This window comes from Lepisosteus platostomus, chromosome 12, assembly GCF_059453375.1.
Source record: "Lepisosteus platostomus isolate fLepPlt1 chromosome 12, fLepPlt1.hap1, whole genome shotgun sequence".
NCBI lineage: Eukaryota > Metazoa > Chordata > Actinopteri > Semionotiformes > Lepisosteidae > Lepisosteus > Lepisosteus platostomus.
This window is the reverse complement of record NC_142622.1, coordinates 41,408,542-41,428,445: the sequence shown is the minus strand read 5'-3', so window position 1 is coordinate 41,428,445 and position 19,904 is coordinate 41,408,542. Positions and strand designations below refer to the sequence as shown.

Below are 19,904 nucleotides of genomic sequence, written 5' to 3'. Positions count from 1 at the left end.
TTTGAATGCTCCGTTAAAAACACACAAACGCGTTACCTACAGTACTTCAGGGCCGGGCTGAACTGTTAAATGGTATAAACGCCACCAGATCCCACTATTCAAGGGAAACCTCATCCTGTTTCAGAAAGACAGACTGAAATGTTTTAAAAGGGTCACAGCTTTCTCAGACAGCTTCCAGTCTTTTGCACATGGTTCTCAGTTGAAAGGGAATGCTCTGGTGCAGTTTAAAATAGAAATAGTGTTTCTTTTTTTCTATCCTCCACTTTTTTCCTACTTACTGCCTTTTTGTAAACCTGCCATGTCAAAGTCTCTCTATCCAAGCTAAACATGCCATGTATATTGGGTTTAAAATGATCTGCATACTAATGAATGGGATGTTCTTATTAAAGGAAAGAGCTCTTTTGAGGTGTTTTAGGGAGCCATATATAGATGTACTGTAATACAGATTGCGTGATATTTTGTTTTAATACTATGGCAAATAAGGATGGCTGTTGTTCTTTTCTAGAAATGAAAGTAATAAATGTCTCTCAAAATGAGGAGAAGTGACTTCTCTTCCTGCTCTTGATTACTGTAGTTCCATTCCTGTGTTATATGATCTGTATGATCATTTTAGACCTCAGTTCTTTTGCATCGGATGGCTTCCTTGTGTCCAGTGGAATCTGCATTTTTTTTATTACTGCAGCAATATTTAGCTAATGCTGTTTTAATTATAAACGGTTTTGTCAACAAGATGTGAATGTGCAGGAGACTGCCTATCAGGGGAGCAGGCAGGAGGAATTGCACACCAGGCTGTGAAGAGTGCATTCTGAGGCAAGTTGCCAGTCATGTGAAATCTACAAATATTCTGGAATAAAAGAGAAATTAAGTAAGGCTGGGGTGAAAAATGGGAAATAATTTTGTAGTGAAGCGGTAGCTTTTATAATCTACAACTATAAAGTGTTTTTGTATCTTTACTAAACTGACCTCACGGTGTATCCTGAAGCTAATGTCACAAAGAATTTTTAAAATGCTTCGTCATCTGTTAAATCCATTAAGTGCAGTCTATTTACTCCTTAATTAAAAACCCTTAAATTGGTTGAGCAGGGCACACACCAAGACTGTCATAAATGATTTTGTATCACGAAGAACCTGTATGCTGGTTTTCAAAAATCTGCATTGTACTATAGTTATTTTGAACCTTTCTGAGTTTATTCTGGTAAGCTTTTCTAATTATAGGTTAACCCCAAACCTATGAATTTACATAGTATAGGGGGACAACACCTCCTACACACCACTGTCTGTCAAACCAGCATGTTCATGCAAACGAAACATGAAGTATCATTATGTGTCAGCTGGTCTGTGTCCTAGTTGTTCATACTGTCGTAAACTAAGCTGTAAACTAGAAGGACTTTATCTTGGCTTACATTTCTGTGCCTTTTAGGGTGTAGAGAAGCGGTCAGTTCAAGCTCTGAAACCCAAAGAGTGCATTTCTAGTGTCCAGATTCATAATCGAAGAAAAAAGTTTAGGTGTCTAATAATTGTAAGATTTGTATATTAATATGAAATATGTTTTAATTTTAATATTTGTAAGTGCAGACAGAAGGAGGAAAAGTGCATGTATTCAAGTGCTGAGCCTTTAAATGGCAGATTTCTAAATGCACTAAAAATTGGTTAGCTGGAGTAAAATTGAGATAAGGCACTTTGAGTCTGTTCACAAGTTCCTAGGTAATTTGGCACATCATTAACTAACTTATTTGATAGTTCTGCATCATTTAGTGGAAATGGACTAATATGGGTTATGTTTAAGGTTTTTAATTAAGTAAACAAATAAATGTAGTTATTTTAATTGGAATTATTTAGTCATTTTGGAGTCTTTAAAACCTGGTTGCTGGAGAGGATTATCTCTCCAGGGCAAATAAGCAAATTCTGCATCCGAAACATAGTAAGAAACAAGTAGAAATGCAGAAATAAAAAAAGCTCTGCTAAACCCTTCAAGACTGGATGGATTTGGAAGAGATGTGAAGTCAGGTTATGGTTTTCCACTCATAACAGCTGGATTAAAGATGTTGAAAGAATAATTTATATAAATGTTGCTGTGTGGTTGTTTCATTTCTTACATTTTGCTTATAATTTACCTCTTCACGATGAAAATTTGTACACACTTCTTCCTTTTTTTTTCCACTTTGGAAATAAGTTGTACAGTACGTGTATACTATACTATATAACAATTGGATTCTCAAGTTTTGTTGTTTTTTAGCTGGATTCGATTGTGAATGAGTCATGAACTCATGACCATTTAAATACAGTTGTTTCAGGGTATGACGTTTGGTTTCCTGCTCATCATTTTACAAATATAAAACTTTCATAAAACAACATCAAGACTTCTAATTGAAAGAAGTGATTTTTTTTTTCAGTTTGATTTAAGCAGTACCACTCCCGCCTGCTGCTCTCTGGACTTGGACCTCACAGTGGAAAGAAATTCAAGAGAAAAACGTACTGTCTTGAACTCACTTGTTTTTAACTCCACCAGTAGCAATAAGTGTAGAAAATAAGAACATTTATACATTATAGGAGGCTATGTGACCTGCCTAGTTTGCTTGGCAGATACTGTAGTAATCGATCCAAGGCCCTCATCCAGCCATTTCTTGAACCAAACCAAGGTATTGGCTCCACAATACTGCCGAATTGCTTGTTTCATGCTTTGGATAAAGAATCGCCTCCAGTTCTTGCACATAGGTTCCACTTGTATCCTCTGATTGGCGTTTCGTCATCCATTCCTAGGAAATCTGCTGTGTTCCCTTTGCCAGGGCCAACGGGTTAGAGGACTGACAAAGGTTGATATCTGTGGTGCTGCGGATCTCACCAGGAGACATTTGACATCGCCCAAGGCCCCTGGAGAAGTCTGTAGTTACCAGGGCTCAGGGTAGGAGGCATACATACAATATGTACAGTAGAGGAGGTACAGTATTTGCACCTCCTGGCTTGGAACTGCAGCCCCATGCTAACGGACTCCTTTAGAATGACTGCGGTCAACTTTAAACCTGCTAAAGGTGAAAGCTAGTCCTGAAAAAATGCGATGGGGAGATAAAATACGACGAGGCATGAGTGTGGATAATGATGTGCTGCATTTTGTGGAACCCAGTTAATAGGCCTTATAAACCACGTCACCTTTGGCATACCTATACTTTTACACTATGGTTAAAAAGTGTCACCAGTAGAAATGTTGCTGACGCTGATAAAATGCTCCAATTAATTGAGTGTCCCCGCGATTACTCAGAGTGAGGGTTTTTTAATGAGCCTGTAGGAGGGCAATTCAAATAACATGTCACAAAGGGTTTGAAGACAGAAAATAAAGTAAAAATCTTTTTTTTTGGTAATAGCTCCCATTATTTAACACAATGTGCAGGGAGAATAGGCCAGTGGTTATGCATCAGCATAGCAATGTCAGTAATACGTGTTTTGAGATTGTATTTTGTAATGGAAAAGGCTGATTTGGTAAAAAGAAATGTGTTCGATAATTGTGCAAGTTGAAAAAGTGAATGGGATTTCTTCGCAATTTAGTCAATTGATAGGTTTAGTTTAGGAAAACTGACATGCAGTAAAATCTGTCCTTGCTTTTTGGAGCATGGATATTTTGTTTTCAGATAGCTGTCCATTTCAAAAAACAACATTCGCTCAATTAATATTCGCTCTCGGCAAACAACAACCTCAATGCCCTGTGCTTGTATTTCATTCTATGAAGAAAAGGCAGTTTCTTTTGCAAAATGTCCCGAAGTTGTGTGTTAAAATCTTGTGTGTGGCACAAAAGCTGCCTTTTTTTTACACTTACTCACTCTGTGTTAAAGAAGTACAGAATTTACCGAACATGACTGAAGATGAAGTCCAATTTGTGGACCGAAAGATAATTTTTAACAACAACATAAAAAAATGGTGCTTAAAAACAACAAATCAGTGCTTTTAATTAATGAGTGAATAAAACCACTACAGTATATTTTATTATAACTTCAGTTGTGTTTTTCTCTCTTTTTATATATGAAATTGAGTGAGATTATTCATGCCGATTCTACACTGTGTTTTAAGGGAACATGGCTCCTATTACAATCTTTGTGAAAATAAAGTCATGGAGGCTTTGTTCGTTGGTGAAGAAAGCAGAAATATTTTAGGAAAACTGAGGTTTTTTTAAGCCTTTCCCCCCTATACTGTAAACCCAAATTTTTTAAAAAGGGTACGGAGTTTGAGTTATAAACTTGTTGGTCATTGTTCACTGGCTTTTACCTCACTGTGCCTTAGCCTGTGTTACAGGCATGAGAGCTCTGAGAAAGCTTTTCTTTCCCCAATCCAGTGTTTGTAAATAACGGAGATCCATGGGAGAAATTAGCCTCGGCTTCGAGGGCTGTTTACATTAGGAATGTAGGTTGCTAGGAAACTAGAGGTGCATGGGAAAATTAAGCTTATTTTCAGAAAACTTATTTTGTAAAATATAATTTAATCCTCCACACATTCCCATGTTGATCTGTTGCGCTATCCATGATGAAGAGGTGTTATGATTTGTATACCTCCTGGTACTGAATGGGGTTTCCTATACCTCTTCACATTGTATCATTGTGTTTCAAACGTTATAGAAGAATGCAGATATTGTTTTTGGCCAGATACATGAAGGCTCAGACTTAAAAGGAAATGAGGTGGAGAAGTCTTTCACCGTTACACTTCAGCAGATGACTGAGTAGTGCTTGCACTGCTGTTTTCACTTTATTGTATAGAGGTACTTGTTTACACTGAAATATTTCATAATGTGTATGTGTCAATCATTAATTTGTTTACTGTAGTTTTTACCTGCTCCACTCTGTTGACCTCCCCGAATATTATTAGCAATACAAGTCAGTACAAACAAGGTGCTTAAGGTAATGGCTGGACGAATTACAATTGTGTATTTTATATACAGTTGAACACATCTGTTACTAATATGGCAAATCACTAGGGCTGGCAGTTTTTCTATTAGCTTTGAACCTTTTCTTAATCCTTTAAGGCCTGTCAGGACATGAAAGCGCTACCAGTTGAAAAAGCCTATGAACTGGGCTTCTGACCTGGCAGGACTGCAAAGTAATTTTAAAAGACATGAAACTGCAGAATTGAAGGTGGACACTATCCAAAGTTTTTTTTTTTTCCCCCCAAAGAGCCAGATGTGAATTGAGCGCCATTAAAATATAGAATCTCGGCCACATTCAAGGTAGTGTATACACACTGCAAAGTTTTCCTTAAGCGAAAGAAGAAAAGGACTGCTTTTGTGAGGTTCAATACATGTTTTTTATTTGATTGAATTCTTTGAATTCATTGTAGCTGAATCATTATCCTGCTGTCTAAATGCATCTTGCATCTCATCCTCGAGAAATGTGTATATATATGATCATATACCTACAGTAATAAAACATTATATGCACTCATTGTTTAAAGCAATCATCTGTTAACCTACAGTATAACATCAGAATATTCAACTAGGTATAGAGAGGCTTGTTGGAATGACTTAATCCCATTGCTTGTAAATATAATAGTTTTTTAGTTCTTTTTCATCAAAGGAAGCATTTTTGCAGTATGTGAGCACTTATATGCTCTTTTTACACAAACATAACAATTCAAGACCTAAAAATGTCTTTTCAGAATATACAGTAGATAACGTATCACTCTAAAAGCAAGGATATCATATTCTTCTCCAAATACAAAAGCAGCTCTTCACTTTCTTGTAGTTAATTGGTATAGCTGATATTGAGTATGTTCTCTTCAATTCTGGTTGTCCAAGCCCAGTGGAATGAGCCTGTGATTTGTTTTGGGGTAAACCCAGTCCTTGATAACTGTACTTCCTTATGTACTGTATGTACCTAACAGCAGTTAGTTACTGTACCTAACCTTGTCATTTCCAAATAGATCTAGAGCTTCCTTCTTGTGACTATTACTTGGTTTTTTGAAAGAACAGCGTTTCCTGTAGAAATACCCACTCATACTCGCACTGTGGTTTTCCATAAACATGGAAGTTTAAAATGTTGTAATGACTGCAGGTTAAAGACAAAACAATCTTGTGTGTGGGAGGGTTAAGCAAATTAAGGTCTTATACAGTACATCATGCCTTAATGGCGTTAAGTAATTTGTCTCTGATTCATCTCTTTACCATCAGCATTCTAACAAGTTTATATAAATCCTAATTGAGCTCCGACTGTCACACACAACAGTGCACTGAAATTTTCTGAACTTGCTTTGTAACTTACAAGTTTTGAACCTCCTCAGCAAGAACTGATATTCACAGAGCTGTAGCATCATGAGGTCATACATGCAGTAATGCTGTATCTTTTCCTGTTTGCTCTTTATAGGGCATGCCTACAGCTCCACTGAGTGGAGGTATTGTGTGTGTGTGCTGAAGATCCGAGCTTGGACACACACCTACAGTAGGACTCAGACCAGCAGCCTCAGTGCAATTGGCCCAACGACGGCTTGCAATCCTGTCTTTCAGGTGAGCTGCTGTAACAGCATCGTGAAAGTCCAGTTCACATAGTGTGTCCCCAGCCTAAACCTGTGATTAAGAGGAGAGGTGGTATAACTTGAGACGGGGGGGGGGTTGTTTGACCGAGTGAGGAATGGGACTTAAGATAAGATCACTTTATTAGCCACATACAATTTCTTGCATTAGGGATTTGTCTTTTCGTATACCCCAGCTTGCTCTCCATGAGACACACAGACACACTGACAGGGAGAGAAGCTTGGGGTCGGAGCAGCTGGGGTTAAGGGCCTTGCTCAGGGGCCCAACGGAGTTGGATTCCTCTGCCGGCCGCGGGATTTGAACCGGCAACCTTCCAGCCGCAGGCCCAGATCCTGAGCCACAGAGCCACCGCGCCGCCCCTTAAAACCATGATCTAAGCAGAATGATCTGCAGGACCTGCCAAGTAGGTGCAGCTGTAGCGAAGCATGCCTAAATCCTAAGAAGTCCCGTTTAAATCCTGGATTGAATCCGTTTTCTCCCTGGTGCCGAGAAAAGTCTGTGTTGGACTGAGAAACCCATTACTGTGTGTTAGGGCAGACTCTCAATCAGGTTCAACTAAAGAGTGTCTTGTGGCATCTGTATTTTTAACGGTCTGTTGAATCTGCAGGTATTGCATATGATTGATGTGCTGAATCTTTATACTGTCGCATTCTATTGGCAAAGATAATTATACAGAAACATGTCAGGCTAGCAGGGAACCCTCTTGGTGGTGTTTTTTCTTTTCTTTCTGAAGTGTCTTTTGGGAGAAAGTAGGAAATTGTTGATATTCTTCCTGGTGCTCAGAAGGGACTGAGCGGGGCTTCTGAGTGTCTTAGCTGGTTAAAGCACCTGACTGAATGCAGCGTGGGCTGTTTGATCAGGTCTCGTGACTAGGGCTCCCCAGGCCATGGTGCACCATTAGCTGAGCACTGCCAAGGGTAGAGGGGGATTAGTTGGCCAGAGCTCTCTCCTCTCTCAGCAAATGCTGCGACCTCTGTGGTTTCCCCAGCGCCTGTAGGTTTGTGGTGCTCTCGGCCTCCAGTATGTTGCCAGTCACATGCTAAAGGAAAAGTTATTCAAGGGGGGGGGGCGGGTCTTCCTCCACGTCCTCATTCTCACCTGTGTGAGGTCACGTGATTCAGAGCCGGGAGCCAAGACGTGGAAAAGAGATGGACAGGTGGATGCAGCAGAAAAAAAATAATTGTCCAAGCTTTGCTTTTCTCTTGGTCTTAATGGTACTTTTTTACGTCCTGTCATTGGCTTGCAGTTAAAGTGCAAGGGACTGGCCAGTTCTTTTCTGTTCAGGTAATCTAGATCCTAACAAATGTTGAAAAATTCAACTCAGATGACTGCTTCAGGCTCAGCAATGAAACTAGACACTAGGAGAGCAGGTGTGAAGTGAAGACACATTTACACTACTTGGCTACAAATCAGAGGTGCTTTTTTAAATAAAGCATCGGGGCTATCCTTGTCAACATCTGTGTCAAATCCTTTGTTTTTGCCTCTTATTTTCCCAGTAGTCCATTTCAGTTTGAGGCGGATAATGTTTTGGATGGGGATACAGCTCATACAGTTTATGGCCAAGGAGCCTTCATGTTTCTAACCTGTGAAATGTTAAACTGCTCATCAAAGAAAACATTGTGGCTTGCTCAGCCCCCAGGGATGACATAAAAGAGAGCAGAAATTACTGTTGCAATTGGGCAGTGGTGAAGACTGGCTCTATTGTGTAGTATAAAGTAGTTTTGCTATATTAATCTATTCTGAAAAACTGGCCGTTCGTTTTCCATTTTCTGAGTTGTTACACAACAGATTTCTTGTTAGTCATTAAAGAAGCCTGTATCCTTTATCTCAAATAATGTATCATATACTGTACTGTACCACACACTCTTACTATGTGTTTAATTAAGTTGTGTGGATATTTCAGTAAAAAATACTGCATCTGTATTTTTCAGTGTCACCAGATGTTCTTTAAGTCCTGATTATACTGCATCTTCATTTTCTTCTCAAACACATTGGATCAAGTCCCCCTTTGCTTCTTGGTCCTGTGGTTTTGCATTCGCTTCGTTCTCACAGTTTTTTAGATAAAGATAATATCACTTTATTGGCTTTGATTTCAGATGAGGGGTTATGTCACATTTTCTTTTACTTATTCATCACTTGTCTCATGTCTAATTGATTGTGTCAGATTCTGAGTTGAGGTGATCCAGTAGCCAAGAAAGGCCCTGGTCACAAGACTATTTCGGGCTCGACCTGTGACTGACTGTGTGTTTCACGGGGTCTCCTTGTGCCCTGTGCCGGAGACTCTGCAGGTATTGAATCGAAGTGTACGCTCTGATCTCTGAAGGTGGAATTGGATATTTGGATACACATTTGCTAAATAACCACTCTGACTGCTAATGGAACACACAGAGGTTAGTTCCATGATGTAAAGGAGAAAGGAAAAAAAAACGTTTCCTCTGCAGAGGATTCTTTAGGTGTGCTTTTCTTGGACACCAGAACATGGCACCACAGTCGACAGGTTTTTTTTAAATTCTTTTTACAGCGTGGAATTATCCTGGCAATTATTTGCCGTTTGCATTCTGGCAAAACTCCCCAATCTCACCTCTTCCCAGCCCTAAGAATGCATTCCTCTTTCTCTACTTCTTCTTTGTCATGATTTCTGTGTATATTGTTACTTGCAATGCTAAGTAAATTCTCCAGCAGAAAACGGCTTCTGAAAGCCTTTTCTGTGCCGAAGCACAATGTTCACCTTGCTCTCTGAGCTGATAGAAGTGATCCACCGGAGCAATGTTACACTCGCTGAACTCCTTCCTCTTCAGTCTCTCTTGTCAGCCCACTGAATCATGTCAGCATTTGAATTTTATTGAAGTATCGGTGTATCGTGGCAGATAACCATCTGAGCAGAAGCAGCAGCAGAGTCAATAAGAAAGGCTTAGAAGGAAGCCATGAATTTGGATAACTGGTAAACAAAAAAGGTTTATAACCTGTTTTGCGTGGCATGTGGGCGCAGTGGTTAGTATTGCTGCCTCAGTTCCAGACCCGGGGTGCTATTAACGTGGCGTGAGTATGTTCTCCCCTTGTTTGCATGGTTTTCCTCCAGGTGCTCCAGTTTCCTCCCACAAAACAAAGACATACTGGTAAGTTAATTGGCTTCTGGGAAAACTGGCCCTGGAGTGAGTGTGTGTGCGTGTATTTGTGCCTGTGTGTATCCTGTGATGCACTGGCGTCCTGTCCAGGGTGTATCCTGTCTCGTTCCCGGTGCTTGCTGGGATAGGCTCCAGCTCCACCGTGACCCTGATTTGGATGAAGCAGTTAGAAAATGGAGGGTTGAATAACCTGTGTTTTTAAATCTGTGGTAGTGTAACAGAAAATGAAGTTTTGAGTTCAAAATGGGAAACTTTGGGGTATAGGTAATTTGACAGTACAGTAAGTGCTTAAACCTCCTCAAAGGAATCAGTTTGGAAAAGACTCAGCTTAGATTCAGACCACCTCTAGGCCTGTTGAACTCATCCTGAAATCCAGGTTCCTGGGGAGTTACTACAATGATTAAGTCTTTGGCAGAATGCGGTGTAGGTTCGTTCAGATTAGATAACCTTCCAGTTTAGTGCTGATCCTTTGTGAGTGAGGCTGGCTCCCATTGGAGAGGCCTGGCCAGCTCTGAAATGGGAGCTTATAAATCGGGCAGCACACAGGCCTGTGAATGGCTGTAAGCATTCAGCTCACAGAGTACGGAGAGCTATAATCTGGAAGAAAGGCAGGTTGGTGAGGAGAACTTGGCGTTGAATACTGTAGGCCGCATTCATAAATGGTGGTGCAGTTACAATATAAGCTCTCCGCTGAGCTTTTTTTAATCTATTTATCCTGGACAAGGTCAACAAGGGCAGAAAAAGAATATAATTGTAATGAATCCTAAAAAAGAATGCTGTATTGCTTTTGGAATGTTTAAATTTTGCTAATGCTCCAATAAAAGGACTCCTTCCTGTATGTACTGTATTTAGAACACACAAAGGACAGTGACTAAAATAAAAACAACAAGTAAAACCAACATCAATAAACAATAACAATAAAAGATCGTATTACTGGAATATTGCTCAGATAATTTTGAATACTGCAATCTAAAACTGTGCTGAGTCTGGATTTTTTTTTAGAAATGGCAAAATCTCATTTATTTGAGGTTTCTTCTTCTTTGTAATATGGTCATCTGTTTTTTTTAATGACACTTGGTCCTCAACTAAAGAATAGGTTATGTTACGAAACCACATTCGTGAAGTTTGTGTGCTTCTTAAGTAGAAAATAAGTTTAAAGGGAGAATTTGGTTCCGATTCTCAAAATTATCATTAGCTACATTGGTATGGAAACTTCGGCAGCTTTGACATCTTCATTTTTAAGGTTATGGCCGGCCCTTCTCTTTCGGACTTGACATGTCTTTGACACTTCTCCTTTCCTCAACCATTTTTAAGGGCTATTAATGCTATTAATTGTTGAAATCTGAACAATAGTTTTGAGCTTATTCTCTGTTCCACCATGTGAAAGTCTTATTCTTTCTTATGGGTAATACACGGTTTGATAATTTAAAATAATGGCAGTTTGGGCTGGCTTGCAGGAAGTGCAGACCAGCTTGTTCCTGCGATGCCAAACAGCCTGGCAAGTTTGGAATGACGGGCTGCTATGTGCATACCTGGAACAGTACCAGAAGGCAACATGACTAAAGGAAGCAATGTGCATTTATATTAATAAAGATAAGAAAGATTTTAATGAAAAATAATCATAAGGACCTAAGTTCATGTGATGTCAGAGTTTAACACTGTGGAGTTATATGACATAAATACCTCCCATACCATAACATCTTCATGGTGGTGCCTCTTCTTATTGGTGTAATCTATCGATACTCCTGGTGTGTTCAGACATTAAACTTAAGATCTATCATTTTGTTTTTGTGACCCTGCTTTTTTAAGCCACTGAGAGTGATTTCGAAAGCTTTGGTTTGTAAGACAGACTCATCACTCAGTAGAAGAAAATGTTTGATCTCTTATCCTACCTGAAGCTCTGCATAATTATGCGCCTGATTGTGGGGAAAAAACAACAACAATCCTTTCTTTGTGTGAATCCTTTTTTTGTGTCACTGGGGGGAAAAAAGTATGGTATTTGTACAAATATGACACCAGATAGCTAGGTCAAGTAGCAAGTCAAGATTTCCTGCCTGTCTGTTATCTGAAAGATCCTAAATTTCCCAGTGACAACAAATACTTGGCCATTAATAAGGAATCTTTGCTGCCATGTTACTCAAACCATAATAGCGATACAGTAGGTATCATGGAGATTCTAGCCGGCTTTAGTGTAAATTTTTTAAGGTGTCCGGAGTTTAAAAATTCAAATTTTGTGTAAGACCATAGCAAAACGAGATCAGCCGGCACAAGGTTCTGTCATATCTGAAAAACAAAAAGCTCTTTGAAAGAGAAATGGAAGAACGGCTACTTTCCTTGCAGTCACAATTGTGATGAAACCCTCAGAACAATCACGGCACCTTTCACTTACTGTGAGAGACAGGTCCTCCTCACCGTTTGGATGCCTTCCTTTGTGTATTTTCACGCAGCTGCCTTGATGGCTCCTCCTGAATTGGAGAGAAGCGTGGGTGTGACGTTAGTCCACACCTGAAGCGTTACCGCAGGAGTTATCCATTTGTACAGAACACACAAAAAAGGAAATGTGCTGAAAGGCTGAGAGCTGTATGATGGGATACCTCAGGGACAATACAGGAAGGTTACAAAACTGCCAGTGCAAAATAAAACCCTCACATTGCCCCGAAAGCTTTTTTTTTTTCTCGCGCGTGAAAGGCAGAGTGCTGCTTTTCTTTTCAGAGGGCATTAACAGGGCAGGGAACGAGCTTTTCTGCACGTGGTAACTGTAGGTTCTTAAACGACCAATACCCTGGCCAGTGTATTGACCCCCTAGTACACATGCAAACCAGCTGTTCGAACCAACAGAATTGCTTTTCAGTCCTTGTACAACAGTGACTAGAGTAGAGTGTGTGTCTCTGTGTAATGTGTTCAGCAATGGGAGAAAATCAAAGCTTCATTCCTGTTCCTCTGGGCCTTTGTCTATGTTATTATGAATCTGTCTGCTGTTCAAAGCAGTGTAGCCGAACTGTAGTTTGTTTTATGAGCATGCTCTTCTCCTGTTTCCGCTCCCTCTAAACAAGTCAGAAACTACCAAAGGCAAAACTCTCATTATCTTTTTTATTAACATAAAGATTAACATGAAAGTAATGCCGAAGCTAATTGTGCTAGTGGAAAAGCTGAAATAGGAAGATTCAAAGTTGTTATTTTTTTACCTCCCCAAAGTCTTTCCAGCATTTCTTTCAAGTAATGGCTACTTTTAAGTTGGTGTAGATGTGCCTGCTACAACCTGTTGTTCAAAGACCATTTCAACCTTCACTCTCTTCTTGAAAATGATCTACAGCCACCCCTAACATATCATATAACTGTATGCTGAGCCAAGAAGCAAGCATGCAGACTAGCTCCTGTGTAGCACAACTAGTAAAGGCTTGTTTCAAAGCACAAGGTTGTGCCCAGCAACATCTGGACTGTATTGTTAGTTGACAGTGTATGGGGATTGAGTGGTTCATCACCATGGTTGCATAAACTTGAACTGCCTTGCAGCAGCAGTGTCTAGGATTGGCCATGTTTTCAGTGAGAGCCGCGTCAGTCACTGTCCTATAGAATGTGCCAGGGCTTGTGCTCTGGAAGGTAGTAGATACCTCTGACAAATACACTGTAGGTTCATAGGAAAGCATGTTGTTGTCTTTTTTACTCTTGGTACAAGGGTTGTAGCTATAAAAGCAGAGTTGATCATCATCTGCCAGGGAGATGGGCAACAGGCAAATCCACACGTTAAAAAAACAAATGCTTATACGTAATAATAATTAATAATAGTTGCTTACACTTATATAGCGCTTTTCTGGACACTCCACTCAAAGCGCTTTACAGGTAATGGGGTCTCCCCTCCACCACCGCCAGTGTGCAGCCCCACCTGGATGATGCGACGACAGCCATAGTGCGCCAGAACGCTCCCCACACACCAGCTATCAGTGGGGAGGAGAGCAGAGTAATGAAGCCAATTCATAGATGGGGATTATTAGGAGGCCATGATTGGTAAGGGCCAATGGGAAATTTGGCCAGGACTCCGGGGTACGTAGAGACAGACATCAGAGCCTATTGTCCTGTTTAGTCTCTCTTTGGATGCTTTGTGGGTTAGGAGGTCACTTGGGTAGAGTGACAAAACTGGCTTGTACTGTCTCTGTATTAGAGCTGCAGACAAAGTACAATCTGAGCCCCCTCCCCAGAGTTTACTACAGGGTGCGCCTTCACAATAGTGTCGCTCTCCTGTAAGGAAGTTCCCATTGTCAGTGAGTGTCAGGCCTCAGTGGTCACAGTGCATGGGTGTCAGCAGAAGAGTCACTTAGCTCATGATCACGAAGGAACAGCTGTGAGGGCAACAATGCCTGCCTCTTTTAATCTGCAGGAGGATACTTAACTCTTTTATCTTGTTTTTGTTGTTTTCCCCAGACTGGACTGGACTGCCTGTGCTGCTAATTATTAAGCTTGCATTAAGCAGTTAATGGTTACTGTCCTGTACTCCTTCCATGTTCTTCCTAACCAGCAGTAGTCTGGAAGGAGAGACCTATGTAAAGATGACTTCAGTTGTGCTGCATTTGCAGGTATTTCCTGGTAGTTAAATTAGGGGTTAGGAGTTCATTAGGCATGCTACATTTATGTTTGGATATCCACAATGCTGTGTTTGGTAGTTGAGGTAGGGGTGATATTAGGAGATTATCACAGTACGTGCAGTACATTTGGTTATCCTAAGTTTGGATAATCAAATGTCTTTGTCTTCCCTTGTGTCTTCCTGCTATCTCAGGTTTCTCCCGTGCACTGTAACTAAGAGACGCCTTCCATCAGTGTGCATTCTGATGGGACCTCCTGTCCTGCCAGCCCAGACTGAGAAGGCCAAGGCCCAGAAGTGGAAACCAAACCAAAGTACATGTGGTAGGCTTCCTTCCTGTCTGCCACAACACCTAGGGTATTGATTTAGGAACACAAAAGAGTTTCCCTTTCACAGTTTTCATGTTTTGTTGTTTTAAAGCTTGTAGCCATGACAGTTTGAAGTAGCATTGCTACTAGCATTACATGTTTTTATTCACACCACCTTCGCCACACGTTGTTGGCGAATTGTTGCAGGATGATATGGCTGCTGGATATTACTTGATTGCTTGATATTGCTGATTACTGCTTGACGGGCCTGAATATTTATACATGCAACATTAGAAGTCTCCAGTTTCAGCATTCAGACCCTGAATAAAATATTAAGTTTGAAAAATGTGTATGCTTCAGTTTACATAGGAAGGGCCTATGCTTTTGGAAGGACTGAAGGGCACAGCAGAGGAAGTAGCCCAGAAAGAGTTTTTACTCTTGTGTTTCCGAATATGACTTGCTTACTTTTGTGTTTAAAGGTGCCGCATGTGTAAGTTTTAGTAAAGGGAAGGATGATGATAAACATTAAGGGCATTAAGGGAAACCAGACAATAATTGGGAAGCACATCCTTAATGTGGGTTGATGTTCTTGTTGACGTGGAATAGTGTATAGTTTGCTTGATTTTTAGTTTATTTTCTTGAACGATGGATATTACTTGCAAGCACCACAATGTGAAACTTTATAGTGCCATCTGGTTCTTCTCTCTGGAAAATTAAATATGCTGCTTCCTAATCCATTAAACATAAGCGTTTCTACTTCCAAACAGTTTCTATGTGTTACACTTCACTTGTAATACAATCCTGACTAGAAATGTTAAGTATTTGACTTACATACCATAAAAAATCTTACCCAGACCACTTCTGCTTCTTGACAGCCCACAGATCCTTCAGCTGTCTGTGAAGTCTTTCCATGCTTAGCTGTTACCTCAGCCCTAATTGGAAGGAAAAAAAAGCAAAAGTCCGCCTGGAAACTGACTCTTTGTTTACCAAACAGCCAAAGCCTTGCATTCCATAAGACTTTCTGTAGGAACATAGTTAAACGTTTCCCACACTATGTTAGTGTGAAGGACAGTTACGCATTAAAAAAACAAACTACCAGCTCTTTATTGATTGAGTGGAGGGGAAAAATGTGCCTTAATGTAAAAATAATTAATGCAGCTGTTGCAAAGACTTCCCTTTGACAAGTGCTGTACTTGGGGCTGCAGCAGCTTGCCAATGTTGTGCAGTTTGCAGTGTGATGGTTTTGAGTCACTTGAATTTGTGTTGTATTGTAAATGATTGTGCAACACATAGATTCACTTCCAGCTCTTTTATGAATTATATACTGAAAAAATATCCCTAAAGAAGGATATATATATTTACTTAAGTATATCATTTATTAACATACCCTGATGTGGAGTCCAGGGGTTCATTTAAACAAAAGTGGGTACAACTCTCAATTCTGAATTGCATTCCATGATGTCTGGATACTCAGAATGTTTAAGAACCTCAAGTGATACTTAACATTTCTAATTAGTTATCATGCCATTCATTCATACCTCCCTTATTGGAAAAACAGAGCAATCCATGTTTCTTCCCATTTACCAGGCTTTTGTGTCCCTGCTTCGAGTGGCCAGATCTGTGCATGAAATAAGTGGTAAGAAGAGTTGAAATCCTCTGAGCCCCTGAAATGCCTCTTTTAATTCAGTGTAGAGAAGGGGAGGGGACAGAGCCTAGCAGCTAGAGCACAGGTTTCCTCCGTGCCCTCCTGATGTTGTCAGGTATTCTGTGCTCGGACGCCTCACCCCCCCCCAGTGGATTTCCCCACCCCCCTGAGCGCGTCGGTGCTAGGCTTCACGACAGCAAGCTTTCTGTTCCACGATCCCCTGCCCTGAACGGTGATGCTGTGCCGATTTCTGTCCAACATCGCTTTGTGCAGGAGAGACCAAGCCAAATACTGTACAGTATTTAAAAAATAAACAAAACGTGTTTGTTAGTGGGAGTGTGAGGGCGGTGTTTCTTGGATAAGCCAAGAATTTGAGGCCATTAATAACCAACCCATGATGGGCAGCTGAAACCTGATTAAACACTGCAGATTTTCTTGCCCTTCTTCATTTAACTGTAATTTGGAAGTAGACCCTTCCTGTTAAACGGAGAGAATGATACTGAGTTACTTTAGGGATTAGGATCCCTATATTATTTGGAGGGAAATCTTCCCTTGACTCATAACAAATATGCTCTGGAGGCTGCTAACACTCAGAGCTGTTCCTTTGTGACCACATTGGTAAGCTTGACTGGCACAAAATTGAAAGGTACAACATAATTCTCTTTACTCTGTTAAGACTTTAGTAAATCAGAAGTGAGATGTGTTTTAAGAGCAACAGTGTGTCACCATCTGAGTATTGCAGATAACTGATTTTTTGCATATAACTGTATCTGCTATAGATTGCTAAAAGGTTGGTCACCTTAATCTGAGTTTTGTTGTATCTTTTATAGAAGACAGAATTGAAGACTAGTTTTTTCTATCAATTGACCATCTAGATGTGAATTCTTTAATTATATGAATTTTCACAAAGCTTTTTTCATGAATCCTGATAATCTTAAGAGCAGAGTTTAAATTGAGAAAATACAGCTACTTGCAAAACAATTTCTTTGCACTTTGAGAAATGAAAACCCCCAGAGCTGAAGGCTTTGTGTTGCAGGTAATTTAAAGATATCTCTCAAGGCAGCTGCACTGAAATACTCTAATAATCAGCATTCTGTTTCAGTGATACTGTAGGTGCTTTGACTGATTAGGAAATAATAATAAAGGACAGGCTGATAAATACAAATAAAGTAGCATGTCCTCTACTGCGAATCGTGACTTAATTGTTGATTTAAACTCACAGTGCCACAGTTCGACCATTTTTTTTTAATCCACTAAACTTCTAGTTAGTATAGAAAATAAATCCTTGCTAGTGATGAACTTTAGGTTTGAAAAACTAATGTGGAAGAACCCCAACGTCTTTGATTATGTGATGCATCCTCACACAGTGAATGCATAGGGAGTTTTTGTCTCAAAACTCTGATCTCTGGGACATTTTCTATCTGTAAAACACTTAGGAAATCGTTCATCCCCTGTGCAATCTCATTGTTCATGAAAGAAAACGATTCTCTTATCTCCTGAAACATTGTTGCGCTTTCATTGTGCAAGATTGTTAAACTCTTTGTTGGTGATGTTGTTTTGTCATATTCTTGTGTTGGACGCGGCTGTAAAACAGCTTTTCCCCCCAGACGGTCATAAAGCATGAATTGCATTCAGCTACTGTATGTCGCGTTGTGTGCTTTAGTGAGGACAGTTTAAGACTCAACTGGAATCTCTTAGAATCTGTGCAGCTCTTGCAGCGCCCCCTTCTGGACATGAGTAGTAAATGAGGAGACACTAGGAGCACCGCGGAATTCCGGTGAAGGTCTAACCTGTCTTATTGAAAGCTGCTCTCCAACAGGGGTCTTCAGCAACACAGTACAATGGGTTCCTAAGTGCTGACGTTTTGACATCTGCACATTTCAGGATGTGACAGGATGTAGACTTTTCTGCACAATTTACATACAGACAGTATATGCAGGGGATAAAAACTAAAATGCTAACCAACTTCTTCCTACTATTGTGTAGTAGTGAAATCGCTGTGGTGCTGCATGGTGTGTTTAAAAGGAACTCCCGCCTCCTTAAACACGGAGACAAAAGCTATAATTTTAGATCACAAATGATAACTGGCTAGTTTTCTGTTTTCACCTGCTGACCTGCCATGCAGAAAGGACCTCTTAAAAGGGCCATTGTGAACAGATTTCCTTTTGTACTCTTTACATAAATATCAAAACTCATACTTAGGAGGCTCACAGGAATGCCCTAGGTGTGTGGAGGCCTGTGCTTTTGTGCTTCAAATGCAGTTTGATCAATCCATCTCCCACTTTATGTATGGCATTAATTATGAAGCAACACAGGGGGGATTTTTAGTAAATGCTAAGTCTGTATACATGGACAGTAAAGCACGGTGCAGACTGAATTCTCATAACTTCTTTTGACTCCTTTTGACCTGCTTTTTCATTTAATTTGTGCTTACATCACCTGCATGAAACAAATGTCACAGTCTGATCTTATTCGAATTGTTTAGAAATACAAATCAAGAAAAAAATAGCAAATGACTTGCTTTTGGGGTCATGACACAAACATTTTTACAGCACATTTGTATGCTGGAATCATGCGTGTTAACTTCAAAAAGGCTTATTACAGTGTGATTAGAATATGAAAAAAATTACTTCATTTATTTTCAGTAAACTTGACAACAAATTCCAGAGAGATCTTTCTATACAGATTTGCTAATTAAAAAAAAATCTTATTTACCCAAAAAAGACCATGCATTTTTATCTCTTTTTGTCCTCCAGAGACAATTTTTGCCCTTGACTTATTGACCTTTTTAACACCGAAGTACACCTGGTTTAAAGTCTGTCTGGGGGACACAGAGCAAGAGAAGAGTGATGGTCTGTAATTAGCCCCAGTGGACTCCAGCTCATGACACCACAGTGACACCCAATTTATCACAGCTCAGACATCTGGCAAAGATTCAGCACAGAGTGGCAGAGGTGTTGAGGTCAGGACTGAGGTGTGCTCGTTAGTCGTGCTTGGAGTCAAAAGATTTCACTGCTTCTGCACACTCTTGAGACTGTACAGCTTCATAGCCCGTGAAGGCACTGAACCTGCCACCCACAAAGTCCTAATAAATTGAAAAATACCATATCATTCTTAATAGTATCTCATATGAGTAGACCGTTTGTTTTTATTGTTGGTTTTTCAAACCTTATGTACTGCAGGCTTGGTTTTTTATAACATATTTGAGGTGATATCCATTTTTGGACACAGAGGTAGGAATTTATTCAGCGGCAGTTGCATCATAGCGAGGCATGTGCATTAGGCACTATTTCAGTAATATACTAGCTGAAGTTTAGTTTCAGCCATTTCCTCACTTCGTCAATACAGATGATTAATCTGATTTTGCTTTTGAGTGCAAGACAGAGTGAAAAGATCAACAACAGGATACAGACCAAGTGTATTGTACATCTGTATAGATCGCTTTATATAGAGAGAGATTACCTCTGGAAGTATTTCTTATATAGATTGTTGTTCGCCGAAGAAATAGTGAACGGAAGAGGATCCAGTAAAAGTTCATAGTAAAAAGCACTTTCTGTTTTAAGCAGTTTTAATCCTTGGTTTACTGAAACGGAACAGAGAATGGTAAGAATTAAAATTTTCATGGAAAGGGGCACATAAAAGGTGACATATCAATGTGAGAGAAGCCGCTCGCCTGCCAGTCTTAAGGCACCGATTTACAAAGGTTTTAGACGAGAGATAAACACAGCTTCCTTTCTAGCAACAA

At 40.0% G+C, this 19,904-nt stretch overlaps 1 protein-coding gene across 14 annotated transcripts in view; it reads left to right on the top strand.

Moving 5' to 3' along the window:
• The window catches only part of atxn1a (ataxin 1a), a 157,773-nt gene that overhangs the window by 85,184 nt on the left and 52,685 nt on the right, over nt 1-19,904 (top strand). For 5 of the 14 annotated variants that reach the window (XM_088601931.1, XM_088601938.1, XM_088601933.1 and 2 more), the window contains 2 exons: nt 6,339-6,478; nt 14,402-14,529. The exons of 2 other annotated variants lie outside the window; for them this stretch is intronic. The gene's annotated coding sequence lies outside the window, so the exon portion shown is untranslated. Of the gene's footprint in view, nt 1-6,338; nt 6,479-14,049; nt 14,202-14,401; nt 14,530-19,904 lie in introns of all 14 variants that reach the window. 7 more of the 14 variants (XM_088601941.1, XM_088601930.1, XM_088601943.1 and 4 more) reach the window with 5 other exon arrangements.